The following is a 19,129-nucleotide window of genomic DNA, read 5'->3' as shown; positions in this document are numbered from 1 at the left end:
CTCCAGGGCTCCCTGGGTGCGGGCCAGCGCCTGCCAGCGAGGCGGAGGAGGGGGGGAGCCGGAAGGGGGACCTGGGGGCGGGGCGGAGCGGGGCAGGGCGGGGAGGGGGAGGGGCGGCCACGAGCTGTGCACGCCGGGGCGGGGTGAACTGGGGGCCGGGACGGGGAGGCCGCGCCGGGGTGCAGGGGAGGGCAGGCCTGCACGTGGGAGGTCCGGCTCCAGGTGCGTGCGTGCAGGGCTGGGAACCGGAGCCCGAGGTAACTGCGTGCATTTGCCACACGGACTCTCTCCTGGCGGGGTGGCTGGGTGTGCAGCGTCCCTGGTCCGGGGCAGCCTGAGAAGGACCCGTAATGAGAAGGACCCCTAACATCTGTGGTTCTACCTGAGAGGAAAAAAACACCCGTTTTTATTCAGAAGGGTTGTCATCTTCCCACAGTTGGGGGGGGGGGGTTCGTAGGGGAGAAGGCAAGGGGGAGGGATACAGAACTGAGCAGGTGTCCAGGCTCTGCCTAAGGCCTTGTGGGCAGATACCGTTTCTTTCTGGCCTGACTGGTTTTATTCACTGGTGCTTGCATTGTGAGGCTCACCTGATAGACAGCTTATTCACTGAGGGTGCCCTGTTATGCACAGGCGTGTGTGTGTGTGTGTGTGTGTGTGTGCCTGAAGGTGTTTGTGTTTGTATTTCTGTGTATCAGGGAACTGCCATTAAATCCAAATCGCCCTCTTTCCCAAGTGAGAAGCGAAGGTGGAGGCAGGGGTGGAGACGAAGATGGAAGAGGGGTTGTCTGTAAAAGCTACTCTGCAGGTCTGGAATGTAAGCATGTCCTGCTGTCCTCAAAAGTTGTTTGCCACTGCCCTGAGTCTGGGGGTGCAACTCCCGTGCCAGCTCAGCTCACCATAGTTTAGGCCCCAGGGGGAGAAGAGTGAGAGTGGCCTTTGGGAAGAAGGTGAAGAATGGAGAGGAAGGGTGAGGATAGTTGGACTGATTGTGACTAGGATTAAACATCATCCCGTGTGTGTGTGTGTGTGTGTGTGTGTGTGTGAATAGGGGTACGTATGGGGGTTCTGGTTTAGCTTGGTTCTCCATATGCCAGAGCCAGTAAGTCAGGAAAAGGAGAAACTGGTAGGCCAAAGGGCTTTAAAGGAGGAAAGGGAGAGGGCAGGGGGAGGAAGGGGGAAATTGGAGTGGCCAGAAAATTGCAAAGGTCAGTGATGCAATCTTGCAACAGCCTGTCACAATCATTCAAGCTGAGCCCCGAGGGGAGGGATAGGAGGAAGAGCTGTCTCAGGGATCAGAAATATGAATCTCTGAAATTTTTAACAGCAATCTTTCTTTAGGAGAGGAGGAGGTGGTCTAAAGCAATTCTCAGACAATTTAGTTAAAAAATGGCATCAATAATTGCTTTTTGCCTGGGCTATTCATAGTTCAGGAAATAGGGTTGGTTTGTGCAGATGGGTCAAGGTTACCTAAGTAGCTAATTTAACATTATACATTTTTGTCTGTACACAGTGGTCAAGGTGACAATGGTCCTAATTGGGATTATTTCTGGAAGATTGTATCCCCTGCTTATTATTATCCTTTTAACCTTGTCAGGCAGGAAAATTCTATAACAAGGAGAGATTAGTATCATTCTTGGCATTTTCTTTGAATCTCTAATAACTGGCAGAAATGACCTGTAGGCTTTTCCAAGATTTGCGAATGTCGCAAACACGGTGGCTTTTGGGAGAGTATGTCATGTGCATCTTCCTATCAGGGCCTTTACCTTGTTTCTGCCCTGAAGATGAGTCAGCCCAGCGATGAACCCAAAACTCCGCAATTGACATGCCAGTATTTCCGGTGTTTCTGTAACTCGAAGGACGCAAACCACATGTCCCTCAAGGTCAGCAGACTGTAATGTATCTGGGGTTCCCCTTTCTTGTGATTTTTGGTGGGAGGGCACATCACCAGCTCAAATGAGTTCTTTCCCTCTTTGACAATCTGACTTCAACCCCACAGACCTCACCAGTTTGCTGGCCAGGGCTGGGCAGAGAGGGCAGCAGGTGGTTTTGGGGTTGCCCTTGGACCTGGTGTTCCTGGTGTAGGTGTTAGCTGGGGCTGAGAGAGAGATGAAGGGAATAGAAGGCTGAGGAATCCATGACCACCCCCAGCTAGGAATTGCTGACACAGCTCCTCTGTCTGGGTGGGGAAAGAGAACCCAGCTTGTAGGGTGAGGGATTAGGTAGAGCTTGGGAAACCAAGCCCATGCCTTAAAGCCCTGATGTCACTTTAGAGATGTAAAGTCTTGCGTTGCAACACACAGGTCAGTCACAGGTTATTGCTGTGAAGTTCTGAGCAGCCTTGGTGACCAACTGTCCCTCTTTGCTCAGGGCTGAGGGGTTTCCCCAAGATGCGTGACTTACAATGCTGAAACTGGGGCTGTTCTGGGCAATCAGGAACAGCTAGTCTACCCCAATATTTAATTCTTGACATTTCTAGGAAGACAAAGAAGGCTAGTTTAAAATTTATTTTGCTTTCCAAATCCCTTTCTTCCAAACATTAAGGTCCCCAGAGCCACCTGCAGAGAAAACAATAAAAAGGGGGAAGTAGGGAAGAGGAGAGAGCTGTCCCTACCACTGTGCCTTGGAGACTGAAGGAGCAGGGGACAGAGGTCTTTTGGGTGGTTGGTTATGTGTGAACCTCAGTTATTAGTAGCATTATTTTGTTAACCAGAGGCTTGCTGCCTACTGAAGTCACTACCTAACCCAGGGTTCCCTGCAGCTGGAGGGAGGGTAACATCATGGGAGACATGATAAAACTAGTTGTGGATCTTACACTCAATTTTTTTCAATCCTTGAGTTACTTTTATTTCATGTAAATATCTTTTGGAGAGAAAGTTTCTTTTTAAAAAAAATATCTATATATTATTGATTTTTTACAGAGAGGAAAAGAGAGGGATAGAGAGTTAGAAACATCGATGAGAGAGAAACATTTATCAGCTGCCTCCTGCACACCTCCTCCTGGGGATGTGCCAGCAACAAAGGTACATGCCCTTGACCGGAATCAAACCTGGGAACTTTCAGTCCGCAGGCCGACGCTCTATCCACTGAGCCAAACTGGTTTCGGCTGGAGAGAAGGTTTCTTATCACTCTATGGAACCTACCTTTCTAATTTCTATCTTCCTCTGTTCTGGAAGATTAGCGTAATAGAGTCTAGACCTTTCTGTGTGGGTATCCTTCTTTTGTCACAGCTTGACACACTCCCCACATTGTCTGTACTCTTACAAACTAAGTCACCTTCTTAGCCTCATTTCTAGCAGCGGCATATCCATTTCACCTGTTCTCTGGGCTTGAAATATGGTGGCATTTTCTTGGAGGCCTTCCTGACCAGTTCACCCCATCATCCCATCACCCAATGCCTTGCTTTATTCTTCTCAGTAGCCCTTAGTACTGACTTTATATAGATACTAGAGGCATGGTGCATGAAAATTCATGTCCTGAGGGGGGCGAGGGCCCTCAGCCCAGCCTGCCCCCTTTCACAGGCCGTGAGCTCTCAGGGTATGTTGTACTGACAGCTTTTGGGAGCAGGCCTAAGTTGCAGTCTGGCCTTCCTCTTGGGAGGCGACTGGCCGATCAGGGGAAGGCGCTGCCCCATCACCCCACTGATGCTGCCACAGCTGCCTGCCTTCCTTGGCCCTCGCAGTGACTGCAGCTTTGTTCAGAAGGACACCTGGAAGACGTCTGGTCTACCTGGTCTAATTAGCATATTGCCCTTTTATTAGCATAAATCAGTAATCAGCAAACTCATTCTTCAGCAGAGCCAAATATCAACAGTACAATGATTAAAATTTCTTTTGACAGCCAACTTTTTAAAACGTAAACTATATAGGTAGGTACATTGTTATTAACTTAATTAGGGTACTCCTAAGCTGGCCTTTGCTAAAAACTCAAGGGGCCAAAGAGCCGCAAGTGGCTTGAGAGCTGCATTTTGCCGGCCACTGGTATAGATAGATGATTATTGGTTTGCTTTTTGAGTTGTCTTCCATATTCTTTGGAAAATGAGCTTCATGAGGACCAGGACTTTGTTTATTTCTTCCCTAGGTCTCCAGGGCCCAGTAAATTTCTTGGTACATAGTAGATGCTTCATAGGTGACTATGGGATTAATGAATGTCGTTCTCACTGGCCTGTGAGGCCTGGTGTGTGGGGAACCATGTAAGATTTTTAGCGCATGCTCAAAGAAGCATTCAGCATTTTCTTTTTTTTTTTTGGTGGTGGTGGTGTGTGTATATGGGGGGAGTTTGCTGTTAGTTCCTCACAAATCCATCTCAAACAGTACAACCGAATAAATCTTCCTAAATTACATTTTATTCTTCATTGCCTATGTGAAGCCTCAGGTGATTTCTCACCCACAGGATGAATTTCTGGATTCTGCGTGTTGAATTTGCTTGACCAATATTCTTGGAATCCAGAGCTTCTGTGATCTGATCTTCTCTACTCATCTTTCTCCCCTTCTCAGCTCCAACAAGAACCCTGAGCTCCACAGGTGGGTTTCTCACAGCCCAAGAAGTCACTCGTTTGCATTGTTGCTGCCTCCCCTTGGCTTGTACGCTTCTTTCTCCCTGGAATGCTGATCCCTTTCTATTCTGTCTTCCCTCCTTCAACTCATGGGCTCCAAGAAGCCACCACCGCCTGTGCCAGTGGTCCCTGACCGCTCCTTTCTATGGACTGCAGCCGCCTCTGTGTCTTGTGCTGCGCAGGTTGGCACTGTGTGGTGGACGGTGCCATGCAGCTCGCCATCGTTTCCCGTGGGCTTGGCCCGGAATCTGTGCTAGACCAGCTTTTTGTTCCCTTCCTGGTGCGAACATATAATAGGGGCCCAATCCATGCTGGTTTCACAGACCTGGAAGTCAGTCCTGGGACAGAGACTGCAAAAGGCTCAGTGAAGACTCTCTCGGGAAGTTATTTTGGGCACATTGGCTTGTCCTTAGGGTTATAATTACCCAAGCCCTGGCAACCTGGCTTAGTTCCCTCCACTCTGGGTTCCTCACCTTTCACTTGCATTCCCAGCTTAGTGTCTGACAACGTGGCAGCTATTGGCTCACTCTTGGGCACCCCTCCAGCCTGCTCTTGGGACACCAGGACCTTGTTAAGTTAACTCTGAGGAACAGACTTTCTGCTTTTGTCCCTCATGGCTCCTGGTCACACAGACCCACGAGCTGCTGGTGCATGCCCATGTGCTAGGAGCCTTGGGTAGCCATGGGCACCCTGCTGCCCACATACCACGTCTGAATCGCAGCGCTATACTTTACAGACTGCCACTGGCACAAGGGACTTCCCCCAGCTCAAATATCAGCTGGACTTGAGAGTACAAGGATCTGGAGCCAAGCAGATTTGGTTTCCTTTAAGTCTTAGCTCCTCTTCCCAGGGTCTGACCTTGGAAAAGTGACTTACCTTCTCCAGCCTCCATTTTCCTATCTGTGAAGTGAGAGTGATGGGAGCCCCTATAAGATGGTAGCCCCTATTTGAGGCTTGAGTGAGCTAGACCACTATAAAGGCTTAGTGGTCTGGCTCAAATGAAGTAATCAATCCGTTATTGATTCAGTTATTATTCTTTTATTATTCAGTTGTCTTTACCTCCTGCTCCATGTCAGCAGTTGTCATGGTCTTTTTTCCCCCCCCTAATATATATTTTATTGATTTTTTACAGAGAGGAAGGGAGAGAGATAGAGAGCTCGATGAAAGAGAAACATCGACCAGCTGCCTCCCGCACCCCCCCCCTCCCACCGGGGATGTGCCTGCAACCAAGGTACATGCCCTTGACCGGAATCGAACCTGGGACCTTTCAGCCCACAGACTGACGCTCTACCACTGAGCCAAACCGGTTTCGGCATGTCATGGTCTTTTATCTTAGCCCAGGACATTCACATTCCCCGGGGGGGACGTATAGGCAACAATAAGGTCCAAAAACCTTTGTTGATGCTAGCTATGTATTCAATACCGTGTTAAGTATAGTTATAAAAGCAGAATACGAAATTGTCCTTGCCTCAAAGTAGCTCATATTCTAGTTGAGGACACAGACATTAAATAAGTTGTTACATCATACCAGGATAGGCACAATAATGGAAATACTAGTATTTGCCTGGTATACAAAGAATAGAATGAGAAATATATTGATTCAATTCAGGAAGGTGGTAGTCAAAGAAGGCCCGAGAGTGGATGAGCAGCTTAGGGTGTTAAAGGATGGATAGTGTCCACCAGGGAACTCTGGGGTAGAGTGGGTGCCAGGGTTGGGAGGTTGAAATGAGAAAGGACTGCATGTAAAAATGGGAGGATGTATGAGAAAACATCACATGGTCCAGGAGAAGTGAGGCAAGACTAGTGTTAGAGCATAAAGGATGGGTTTTGGGAAATGAAGGAAATGAAGCAATGGCAGGCAAGAGCCAAATATTGAACAATTTCATAAATGATCAACTGCATATGCCTAGCAACTGCTGACCACTCCCGTTGTCTAGAAACTCCTTCTCCTTGGCTTCCAGGATGTTATAATCTCCTAGTTTCCCTCCTGCCCTATTCTGGACACTCCTCAGTTCTTTTTCTCACTTATGCTTTTTTTCTTGTTGATATTTTTTTTTTATTGCTTTTACAGAGAGGAAGGGAGAGGGATAGAGAGTTAAAAACATCGATGAGAGAGAAACATTGATCACTTGCCTCTTGCAGACCTCCTACTGGGGATGTGCCCACAACCAAGCTACATGCCCTTGACTGGAATCGAACCCGGGACCCTTCAGTCCTCAGGGGGCCCTCTCTCCACTGAGCCAAACCAATTAGGACTCACTTTTGCTTTTTATAAGACTTATAAATGTCAGCATTTCTCAGGACCCAGTGCTGGGGCCTCTTTTCTTACTCTATACACTCCTTTTGGGGATTTAGTTTTCTCCCAAGACTCCCATTACTGCTTCCATGCAGATGACATACGAACCTGAGCTCTCATCCTGCCTCCCCTGTCTGTGCTGCATCTCCACTTGGATATCGGGCAGGTGTCAAGCTGGTGTAAAGCCAAATTCAACATTTCTACCCCTTAAACTTGCACCACCATATTTAAAAAAAAAATATGTTACTGATTTTTTACAGAGAGGAAGGGAGAGGGATAGAGAGTTAGAAACATCGATGAGAGAGAAACATCGACCAGCTGCCTCCTGCACATCCCCCACTGAGGATGTGCCCGCAACCAAGGTACATGCCCTTGCCTGGAATTGAACCTGGGACTTTTCAGTCCACAGGCTGATGCTCTATCCACTGAGCCAAACCAGTTAGGGCCCAACATCTTTTTTTATTGTAGGCTTCATTGTCTACCGAGTAGCTCAGGCCCTAAGCCTGGGAGCCATCCTTTATTTGTCTCCCCCTCTGTCACCTCTCATTTAAACATTCACCAAGACTTGTCATCCAGCCTCTTAAGCATCTCTTGATTTTATTTCCTTTCTACCCCAGGAAGGAACTGAATTATTCTGCAATGACATCAGCTTGAAGGAAGACCCCCAAGATCCAGATGAGGATGCAGCTCACCAGACAACTTGATTTATTAGCTTCACGAGATCCCAAGTCACTGTGCCAGACATCTGACTACAGAAGTGTGAGTTCATGTGAGTGCATTTTGTCCTAATAAGTTTGTGGTAATTTGCTAGGTAGCGATGGAGAACTAATACAAGCTGCATGCTATGAGCTCTTGTTGGGTTGACAGGAGAAAACTCATTCAAACTTGACAAAGCCCCAGCAGGTTTGGCTCAGTGGATAGAGCATCGGCCTGTGGACCAAAGGGCCCCAGGTTCGATTACAGTCAAGGGCATGTACCTTGGTTGCAGGTTCCTCCCTGGCCCAGCCTTGGTTAGGGCTTGTGCGGGAGACAACTAATCAGTGTGTTTCTCGCACATTGATGTTTCTCTCTGACTTTCCCTCTCTCTTCCACACTTGCTAAAAATCAATGTAAAAATATCCTCGGATGGGGATTAACCAAACAGCAACAACAAACTTGACAAAGACTAGGAAGACTAACCAGGATGGGAAGAACCTGGCTTTGATTCTGTGGTCCATTGTCACCTTGAATTCTCTTGACCTTCTCTGTTTCTTTTATTTTTATCCAGAAAGACTTAACTATCGTTGGAGTCAGTCAGCTATCTGCTCTATGTCAATCTATACCTAAGTAGTTTATTATTGCTGGAGTAAATTATCCGTTCAGGCCGATTGTATTTTCTGTGAATTTAAGACCACAAATCTCAAAAGGGCAATCTGTTATAATTTATTGTGTTACTCAAGTCACTTATCTTTATTACTCTCTAAAAAGATTTTTCCACAGACACCTCATGACCCAGTGAAATAGAAAGAATCAGACAGGAACCACTTAATTTTCCAAACACCAAATCTATCTGCTCTACTTTCTGTCACTTTACCAGGGAGGAAGCATCCCTGATTCTTTTTATAAAGAACTGTCCCTCCATCTAATCCAGACGCATCTAATTAAGGTTTTGGGAGTCCATGAAAAACTCAGGTTGCTTTAGGCTACAAGTAAGAAAAGCTAATTCAATAATAATAAGAAAAATACATGATTTTACTGAGAGGGGATTTCAGAATCAATTCATTCGGTAGTGTAATATTATCAAGTACCCGGGTTCTTTCCATCTTTTCAATCTTATATCCCCAGCATGGAGACTTATTATAGTCTTCACATGTTGGTTCCAAGGTAATTGCCACAGTGCCAGGCATTTCATTCAATATGACAACATCCAGTGAAAAGAGAGAGGATGTTCTTTCTTGTTCATTGCCAAAGAAAGCTTGCCTAGAATCCTTCCAGAGACTTCCTTTCATGGCCAGAACTGGGATGAATGCCCATCCCTAAGACTACTTGAAGGAAAGGATTACCATCGTGAGCTTAGACCAGTAGTCTCAAAGGCTGTCCTTGGGAGCAGCGGCAGCAACATCATCTGAGAACTTGGGAGGAATGCAGATTCTTGAGCTCCTGCCCAAACCTATTGAATTACGCACGCAGGACAGGCTATCTTTGTTGTAAAGAATGCTCCAAGTAATTCTGGTACATGCTAAAGTTTGAGAACCACACGTCTAAGCTAATCTCTGAGCTGGAGAAAGGACAACTGCCCCGAATACTGGAAAAATACTGGAGATCTTTAGCAGGAAGGAAGGAGGGTATGGATTTTGGGTAGGGAGTGAACTTCCTGCATATTTCTCCCCTTGTTAAATAATTATTTTCTCCTTTCATTATAGTATTCTGTTAGCATACAAATATACTCATATATATATATATATATATATACACACACACACACACACACACACACACACACACACACACACACATATATTTTTACTGATTTCAGAAAGGAAGAGGGAGAGAGAGATATAAACATCAATGATTGGAGAATCCAAGATGGCTGCTCGGGTAGGCAACTAGCCGCAGCCGCACACAACAATTTCAACAAAATACAACTAAAATATAAAATGGACATTACTCAGAACTACAGGAAAGTCGACTGACTGGAAATTCTACAACAAGAAGCAAGGAGAAAACCAGAAGGAAGCGCGGAGGAGCTGTAAAAGCCCAAGGTACGGAGACACGCGGCGTGCGTGGAGAGGACAGAGCCAGAGAGGAGGGAGGCCGAGTGCCTGGCTGGCGGTCCCAAGCGGGAAGGAGAGAAAAGCTCCAACTGTGCTGGGCCCAGCTCCAACTGCTCTGAACCCCAATTCTAGGCCAGACCCCGGGGACCCAGGCTCATCCATAGGGAGCCGAGCTGTAAGGCGGGACTCCGGGGAAGCGGCGAAAGGAGGTCCTGGAGGCGCGCACACTGTGCACAGAGAAGGGCCGGCCGGCTGTGCTGCGGGATTGCCCTGACGGGAAGGAGACAGGGGCTCCAGACTGCTCTGAACGCCACCTCCAATCCCACTACCAACTGAACTGAACCCCAATACCGGACTCATTGGGGGAGAGCATAGACAGTTTGGCAGCAGGCGAAAATCAAGGGCACCTTTCTCTCAGAGGCGCTCGCAACAAGTACTGAAGGACCCTGAGTCTCAGGAGTCGCATAGGGCGGGGCTGACGGAAGCCAAGGCTGTAGGCTCCACCCTGAAACCCTGCCCCATCAGGAAAGCTGCCTGCGAAAATGCCTAAACCAAATAGATCACAAACGAAAGAAATGGAGGACAAAAAGTGACTGGATATAGAGTTCAAAACCACACTTATAAGGATGTTCAAGAATCTCCTAGAAAAGGCCGATAAAATAAACAAGACCTATGAGGATATGAAAAGGGATCAACTAGAAATAATAAGGGATCAACAAGAAATAAAGAATACATTGTCTGAAATAAAAAATATTTTATGGAGTCCTAAAAACAGAATGGAAGATCGCAAGAATCAAGCCAAAGATTTGGAACATAAAGAGCCAGAAGACACTCCTCTGCAGACACAAGAAGGCCAGAGAATCCAGAAAGTTGAAGATAATGTAAGAAACCTCTGGGACAACTTCAAGCGAACCAACATCAGAATTATGGGGGTCCCAGAAGATGAGAGAGAGCAAGATATCGAAAACATACTGAAAGAAATAGTGACAGAAAACTTTCCCCACCTGGTGAAAGAATTAGACTTACAAGTCCAGGAAGCGCACAGAACTCCAAACAAAAGGAATCCAAAGAGGACCACACCAAGACAAATCATAATTAAGATTCCAAGAGCAAAAGACAAAGAGAGAATATTAAAAGAAGCAAGAGCAAAGAAGGTGGTTACCTATAATGGAGCACCTATACGATTGTCAGCTGATTTCTCAACAGAAACCATGCAGGCCAGACGGGAATGGCAAGAAATATTCAAGATGATGAATAGCAAGAACCTACAGCCAAAGATAATCTATCCAGCAAAGCTATCACTCAGATTCGAAGGTCAGATAAAGAGCTTCACTAATAAAAAAAAGCTAAAGGAGTTCATCACCACCAAACCAGAATTATATGAATTGCTGAAGGGGGTTCTTTCAGAAGAGAAAGTAAATAAAGATAAAAATTATGAACAACAAATACGTAACTATCAACAAGTGAATCTAAAAACCAAGGAAACTAAAAAAAAAATCTGAGGAACAATATTAACTGTTGAATATAATAGAATCAGAGGTATGGAAGGGGAGTGAACTGTTTATTCTTGGGGAAAAGGGGAGAGGGGGATGTGGGAAGAGACTGAACATAAACTGTGCACCTATGGATGAGGACAATGGGGGGTGGGGAAAGGGCAGAGGGTGGGGTGAGAAGGGGGGGGGAAAGGAACATTTGTAATAATATGAACAATAAAAATTTATTTAAAAAAATAAATAAATAAAATAAACATCAATGATTAGAGAGAATCATTGATTGGCTGCCTTCTGCATGCCCCCTACTGGGGATTGAGCCTGCAATTCGGGCATGTGCCCTTGACCAGAATGGATCCTTTAGTTCACAGGCTGATGCTCTATCCACTGAGCCAAACCGTCTAGGCCCTAGGGCAGTGGTCAGCAAACTGCAGCTCACGAGCCATGGTTTGCCGCTCTGTTGACTAATGAGTTTGCTGACCACTGTCCTAGGGCATACTCTAATATCTGAAAAAGTCTATCTAGTCCATGACCCCAAATCACTATCCAGCTGTTGCATGGTTCTTTGCTCCTCTTCATAACTAAACCTATTTTTCAGTTGTCTACAATCACTGCAACTGTTTCTTCATCACCCATTCACTCTTTTACCCATTGCCATATGGTTTCCATTCCCATCCACCCCCAAAATCTAATAGACTGCAGGCTGTTTATTGAATGAAGTGACTTTTTGCATCCAACAGATATAATAATTTCTTCCTTTTTATTTTTAGTTATTGCTTTAGGTACACTGCGCTCTACTATTTTCCATCCTACTATATTAGTGCCTTCTCTCTAGGTCTCCTTTGTTATATCTTACCCTCTTTCAATCAGTGGCTCTCAGCCTTGAATGCACATTAGAAACATTGGGAAGCTTTTTAAATTTCTGAAAACCAGGTAACACGAAGAGCAATGAAATCAGAAATCCCTCTAAGCAGGATGCAGACATCAGTAATATTTATTATTATTATTATTATTTTTTATTACTTAAATCCTCACCCAAGAATATTTTTTCCATTGCTTTTTAGAGAGAGCTGCAGAGAGAAGGAAAGACAGAGATAAATATCGATGTGAGAGAAACACATTGATTGGTTGCCTCCTGCAGGAGCCTGACCAGGGCCCAGGCCGGGGAGGGGCCTGCAACTGAGATATGTGCCCTTGACCAGAATCAAACCTGGAGCCCTTCAATCCACAGGCTGATGCTCCATCCTTCGATCCACAGGCTGATGTTCCATACACGGAGCCAAACTGGTTAGGGCAATATTTAAAAGTCTAAAAGTGATTCTAATGTACAGCCAAGTTAGAGAGTCACTGCTCTTACTGTTGGGGCACCCCAGTGTCCTGCCATGACCCCTCCCTTCTGCCTGCATTATATTCCTAAGTTAGTGGTTCTCAGCCCTGCTCCACTTTAGTCATCCTGGGAGCTTTTATAAAGGACTGTTTTACAAATTCATCTTGGGAGTTCCCCAAGATGAATCGACTCTGAATTCCTGGGGTGACTCTCATGTGTAAGCCAGAATGGTGAACCACTTCCTAGATGATTTCCTCAGTTCCCTGGCGGGAGGCTCAGTGCTGTCCTATAGAACTCTCAGCAATGACGAACATGTTATATATCTGCATTGTCCAATATTGAACACTTGAAATTGACCTAAGTGACTGATAAACTGAATGGATAATTTAATTAATTTTAATTAATCTAAATTTTAATTAAATGACCCCATCAGTGTGGCTAATGGCTACTGTATTAGACAGCACCGTTCCATACGATAATGACCCTGAAGTTTGTTTCTTTCTCATGAGCTTCAGGCTTACATATTAAGCTGTCTAATAGGTAGCTCTTATTAGATAGCCAATGGGTGTCTTTAACTTAATACGCACAAAAAGAAATTCTTTCATGTTTTTTATTTACAAAAATTCTTGTTCCTTTCTTAGTCTTATCCCTCTTGGTAAATGGCATCACTTTCCATCCAATTCCTAAAGTCCCAAACATGGAAACCATCTTTTATCCCATTAAAAAAAAATTCTCACCCGAGGACATGCTCAGAGAGGTTGTATGATCTGTTGGGTTTTCCCTTGCCCTAAGGATCCATACTAATAAATCAATATCTATTTATTGAGCACTTACTATGTGCAAACACTGGATTTTGCACTGCATTAGGGGTAAAAAGAGTGAGCAAGAGTTGTCCTTGTTGTCAAAGAGTTTGCAATCCAGGTTTGGGGACAAATCACAAAATAACTAAAAGTTGCAAAACTTTTTTTGTCAAGCTGACACAGAAGGGATTCACACAGCAGAACAGAACTGATGACTAATGGAATGGTATCGAGAAGTTCTGCTGCTGGTGTTTGGGAAGAATTGACAGAGAACAGCAGAGTAGCCATCACTGGCCCAGGAACCTGAAGCATGTCTTGGATTTAGGACTTAGCCAAGGACACCGAGGTAGAGAGGGCAGTGTAGAGAGAGCCAGGTGGCTCAAGTCCAAGTGTGGTCAGGGGAACAGCATAGCTGAATCAGAGCACTTGAGTGAAGGAAGCTGAGTGCTAGGGCCAGAAATGCAGCTTTTCTCAGCAGGACCCTAGGTGCCTGGCTGTGGACTCTGGATTTTAATCTGGAGATGATGTAGTGTGTACAGGTCAAAGTGCATTTCAAATCCAATTTAGCAAATGGAGCATCAGGCCAAAACTAACAAGACAATATGTCATAGGTAAAAGTGCAAGGAAGTTGAGTGTTTCTACATGTGTGCCTGTGTGTAAGTGTGCATGTGCATGTTCACTTTAAGAATAGCCCCATGCCCTAACTGGTTTGGCTCGGTGGATAGAGCGTTGGCCTGCGGACTGAAGGGTCCCAGGTTTGATTCCAGTTAAGGGCATGTATCTTGGTTGCAGGCACATCCCCAGTGGGGAGTGTGCAGGAGGCAGCTGATGGATGTTTCTCTCTCATCAAATCTTTCTGACTTTCTATCACTCTCCCTTTCTCTCTGTAAAAAATCAATAAAATACGTTTAAAAAAAAAAAAAAAGAATAGCCCCAAGTCAAGAAGGGGCAACCTGTTTTAACAGTATTTGACTTGAAAAAGACAGAGGTGTTAATGCATCTATAAGCTTGGTATGGGTCTGTGGTGTGTTCTGGCTGGGAAAAGCCTCCTGTCATCAGTTCATAGCAGCAGGAATAGAGTCTCCAAAACAAAAGTCCTTTTGGCTACTATTTTCTTTCCTCAAGTCCACAAAAAAAGACTGCTTTAGCCCGGCTGGTGTGGCTCAGTGGTTGAGCTTAGACCTATGAACCAGGAGGTTACGGTTTGATTCCCAGCTAGGGCACTTACCTAGGGTGTCAGCTTAATCCCTAGTAGGGGGCTTGCAGGAGGCAGCCGATCAATGATTCTCTCTCATCATTGATGTTTCTAGCTCTTTCTCCCTTCCTCTCTGAAATAAATAAAAACATAATAATAATAATAATAATAATAATAATAGGACAGCTTTACTAAGATGGCTAACATTCATACAGGAGCTTCCCGAGTTCTTGCCTATGGGAGAGTTCTGTTCTCATGTGATGTTGCCATCCAGGTTTTTCCTGGACTCAGAGCCAGCTTCACTTTCTCAGATCATTATGCACCTTCACTGAGCCATTTGGGGTGACACTTTTATCTATTTATTTTTTAAAATATATTTTACTAATTTTTTACAGAGTGGAAGGGAGAGGGATAGAGAGTTAGAAACATTGATGAGAGAGAAACATCAATCAGCTGCCTCCTGCCCACCCCCTACTGGAGATGTGCCCTTGACCAGAATCTAACCTGGGACCCTTCAGTCTGCAGGCTGACGCTCTATCCACTGAGCCAAACTGGTTAGGAGATGAGGTAATACTTTTAAACTCGTCTGGGAGAAAAGAACTATCAGTGATCAACCAAGTGAGCATTGATCTGGGCCTGAAGGGTGTCCTGGGACACGGAACTTGCAGAGCTTAAACGAGGAGAGTCCTGGCAAACTAGAATGGTTGGTCACCCCCCAACAAACTGGAATTATCTCTTTGAAGATTTGTCTGACCCCGCAGTGGTTTCTCCCTTAGAAACTGGAGTGGCATGTATGCCTCACAGATATGTACCCTCTGGGTGCAACTTGCAGAGATCTCATTGTCTCTGTTTCCAAAGTTTTCCAGAAGGGCAAACTTGTGATAGTTCAGGTTTTACAAACTAAACTGTTCACCGTGGCCCCAGGAAGAGAAAGTGCCTTCTCTCTGTAGGCCTCACACTTGCCGGACAACTGCCCCAAGCTAAGTAACACACGTGCTGTCCAGAAGGGCGTTGCCTCTTTATCTTAAGCAGGTGTGGACTCCAGTTTTACTAACACCCGAGGCCATAAGACTATGCCATAAATCTATGTCACTCTTACGCTTGAAGCCACTCACTCCTCTGTCCTCTGTTTGTAAACAGCCCCTAGCCCCACCTTCTGTCCTCCCCTGTTCAGAAAGGCCAGAAGCATGGGTGGCCCTTCTTGGGGAGCTCAGTTTGCCCCCGGAGTGCGCGTTTTTCCTTCTGGTCCAGGTCATGGCTCCTGAGAGCCTGCAGCCTGTATGGGGCAGAGTGGAATGCACAGAGCACAGATTCTCAGGTTGGAACCTGGGGCCACCTGAAGGGAGCAGCCCGGCCTCTCACTGCCCTGTGAGTGAGCTGTGAAACGTCTGCCTGGGAGTGATATTTGCTTTTTGGTAGAACAACTGTACAGGCTGCTGATCATGGCCCCAAACACCTCTGTGTGGCGCACACACATGGGGACAGGCACCCATTATAGAGCAGCACCTGGCCAGGCACTTGGCTGAGAGGTTTACGTACACACATTGTTGTCTTCTGTCTCTACAAGGACCCACGAGGTAGATTGTTAACTGTTCCCATTGGAGGCAGCTTGCTTTGCAGCTCCACTGTCAGACGGTCAGAGCTGGTGAGTGCAAAAGCAGACTTGAAGCTTCACCTCTCTCAGGGTCAAGTCCAAGCTTTTCACTGCTGTCCCAACCCACCAGCCCCTGAGAACAGTATCCTAGAGCTGGAGGGGGCCTTAGGGCAGCTTGGCAAACATTGAATGTCCTGCCCCTCTGCAGGCCAATGCAACCCCTGAGTGGGGCCTGGCCTGCAGATATGGTCTTACAGGCTCTGGAAGTAATTTTGAGGGGTGGCCTGCATTGAGAACCAGAAAAATCCAACACCTTTATTTTATTTTATTTTATTTTTTTAAATACATATTTTATTGACTTTTTACAGAGAGGAAGAGAGAGGAATAGAGAGTTAGAAACATCGATGAGAGAGAATCATTGATCAGCCACCTCCTGCATACCCCCTAGTGAGGATGTGCCTGCAACCAAGGTACATGCCCTTGACCAGAATCGAACCTGGGACTTTTCAGTCCACAGGCCGACACTCTATCCACTGAGCCAAACCGGTTTCGGCCCAACACCTTTATGAATCATGAGACTGAGGCCCTAGAGGGGCTAAGGTCATGCTTCTATGGAGCCACAGAGTTGAAGCTAGGTCTCGGATTGAAGAGAGGTTCAAGTTCAAGCACAGACCTCATGTGGCCACAGGCATTGCAGGGTCATGCTGATGAAAGGTCACAAGGATGGACTTAGAAACTAATTTCCAGAGGGCACAGGCAAGGCAGTAGAGGTGGTTGGGGGTGGAGGAGGGGGTGTGGTCATGAGCTGGCCTGTCTGCCAGAGGAAGGTAGGGCAGTGATGGTGGGAGAAATGCCAAGATACTCCTCCCTCTTCTCTGGGAAGCCAGCCAGCCATGTGCCAGCATTTGACTCCACTGAGTTGCAGGCTGCCCTGGCTGTACCCCTCAGGAGGGAGGGGGTAGGACACTTTGGGGGGTACCCGGGAGATAGAACAAAAGGAGTTGAGTGCCCCCCGCCCCAGGTGACTCAAGGGCCTGACCTCAGGGGAGGGGATCTCCCTTCCTGGGGTGAAGGAGGAAGTTGTGTTATCTGTCATCACCCCCTTTGTGGTCATCACGCCCTTTGTGCGAGTTTATCAGCTCACGGTGATGTTTGTCTGGTCACCTTCTTGTCTTCTCACTCCTTCTAGGGTGCTGCTGTCCTCACTCACAGTGGCTTCCTGTTGGGAGGGGAAACCCTGAGGGTATGTATCAGAGTCTCTGGGATGAGGGGTCTGGGGGCCAGCACCTTCTCCAGCTGAGCTCACACAAGAGGGCCCGTTAGTATGGAAAACAAACAAAATGTGGTCTCTGTTCTAGATGTTTCTGCAGTGTCTCCCCAGGAGCCCTCAGTCAATATCAGGGCTCTAAAAGCTGGATTAAGGACTCGAAGAGACATTCTTAGATTGTCTTGGTTTGGTTTGGGAAACATGAAGTTCAGAATCTCAACTCCGGTTAAGGATTCCCAAGGGTGGAGTCAGAGAGTCAGGTGTAATTACAGGTAAGGGTCTGGGACCGCTGACTAGCTGGGACCAAGCTATTGAAAACGTGCCTCATTTTCTCCATCTGTAAAGGGAGGGGAATTGAGTGTCTACCTCCAAAGAAATGTAGTGGGCGTTAACTGAATTAATAGACATAATGCTTGGCATGCTGTGAGCACCCGGCTAAATGCTAGCTGTAGTTAATTTAGGCTGACTGCCTGATGTCTCCCAGACCTCAGGCCTAGGCCAATGTGCACGGTTGTCCGTTGGGCAGACATGCAGGTTGGGGAGATGAGAGTGGGAGTAGAGAGAAGGGTCTGGAATAGAGTCCCCCCCATGACAGGCAGCCCAGGCTCTTCCTGTGCTTACTGCTGGCCTCTGCCCGAGCTGGCGCCTGTCTGCTCAGTAACACAGCAGACCCACTCTCTTCCTGGGGAGGCGCACAGAAGAATGACTGATCGTCTGGGCTCTTGAGCGGGTGTGCTGAAGTGAGGGCCACGCCAGCTTGAGTCACGTGGCAAATTTCAGCACCACTCCTGGAGCCCACCCTGTCCTACAGACAAGGACTCAGCCGTGACTCACTGTGTGGAGGTGAGGCCTGCGCCTTAGTCACCTGGTGCCCCTTCCTGCAACACCTGAGCATCAGCATGCACAGCCTGCACCAAGCTCTCGTATCCTTCCTCATCTCTTTTCTCCTTTTCATCCTCTTTTCCTCCTTTCCTCGCTCCTTATCCGTTGACATCTCATTGATCAGATCTTGACTGATCTCGTTAGCAACTTGGATCGTTTAGGTCCGACAGATGGATAATGGAGACAGTATCTTCCTATGCCACTCCTCTCCTTGTCAGAGACACTGCCAGGAACGCTGATGAGCAGGCAGAGGAGGAGCCTGCCTGCATTGGCATGGGGGCAGTTCTGTCATCTGAGGGAAGCTGCCTCAAAAAACGACCCCTAACCCCCGCAGCTGACTGATGTATGAATTACTACAATACTATTAGCTATTCATTCTAGCGACCGAAAGCCCAGACTGTGCCCTCTGAGAGTGAACTACATTTAACAAGGGCACAGAGACTCATTAACCATATCAGTGATCTACTCTTCATCGTGAATTCATTCATTCTACATATGTCATACACCTAATATGCTCCAGGAGTTATTTCTAGGCAGTTAAGAACTAGTAGTGAACAAAGTGGACAAAAAATCTCTGCCTTCTTGGACACCACATTGTGGTGGAGGGAGACAGAAAATAAGCATGATAGATAGGCAAGTTACAGAGTTAGTTAGAAGGAGGTAAGTGTTGAAAATAAAACCCCACAAAACCCCAACCCCAAATCCCAACCTACCAATAATGTTGGGTAGGTGGGCTTGGGAGTACTGGGGTGAGGGACAAGAATGGGGCAGGGAGCTTGGCTGTCACTTTATTTTGTTATTTTTCAATGACAGGTGACATTTAGTATTATATCAGTTTCAGGTGTTCAGGTGGTTAGACATTTATATATACCTTACAAAGTGATCCCCCCGACTAGTCTTGTACCCACCTGACTTAGTGGCCATTGTAAAGGGGGTCGTCAGAGTGGGCCTCCTTGCGGAGTTACTATTTGAT

General features: G+C 46.5%; 1 long non-coding RNA gene across 2 annotated transcripts; it reads left to right on the top strand.

Moving 5' to 3' along the window:
* The first annotated feature begins 3,984 nt into the window (after window positions 1-3,984).
* Window positions 3,985-18,923, top strand: LOC118721338. Of its 2 annotated transcripts, XR_006741930.1 has the most exons (4): window positions 3,985-4,520; window positions 7,466-7,607; window positions 15,981-16,098; window positions 17,197-18,923. It is a non-coding gene; the product is annotated as an uncharacterized LOC118721338 (long non-coding RNA). The 2 variants fall into 2 exon arrangements; XR_004988701.2 differs by lacking the exon at window positions 15,981-16,098 and having other exon boundaries at window positions 17,197-18,922.
* The last annotated feature ends 206 nt before the right edge of the window (window positions 18,924-19,129 follow it).

The sequence above is a fragment of the Pipistrellus kuhlii genome, unplaced genomic scaffold, assembly GCF_014108245.1.
Source record: "Pipistrellus kuhlii isolate mPipKuh1 unplaced genomic scaffold, mPipKuh1.p scaffold_m20_p_18, whole genome shotgun sequence".
NCBI classification, from domain to species: Eukaryota; Metazoa; Chordata; class Mammalia; order Chiroptera; family Vespertilionidae; genus Pipistrellus; species Pipistrellus kuhlii.
This window is presented reverse-complemented; position numbering and strand designations above follow the sequence as displayed.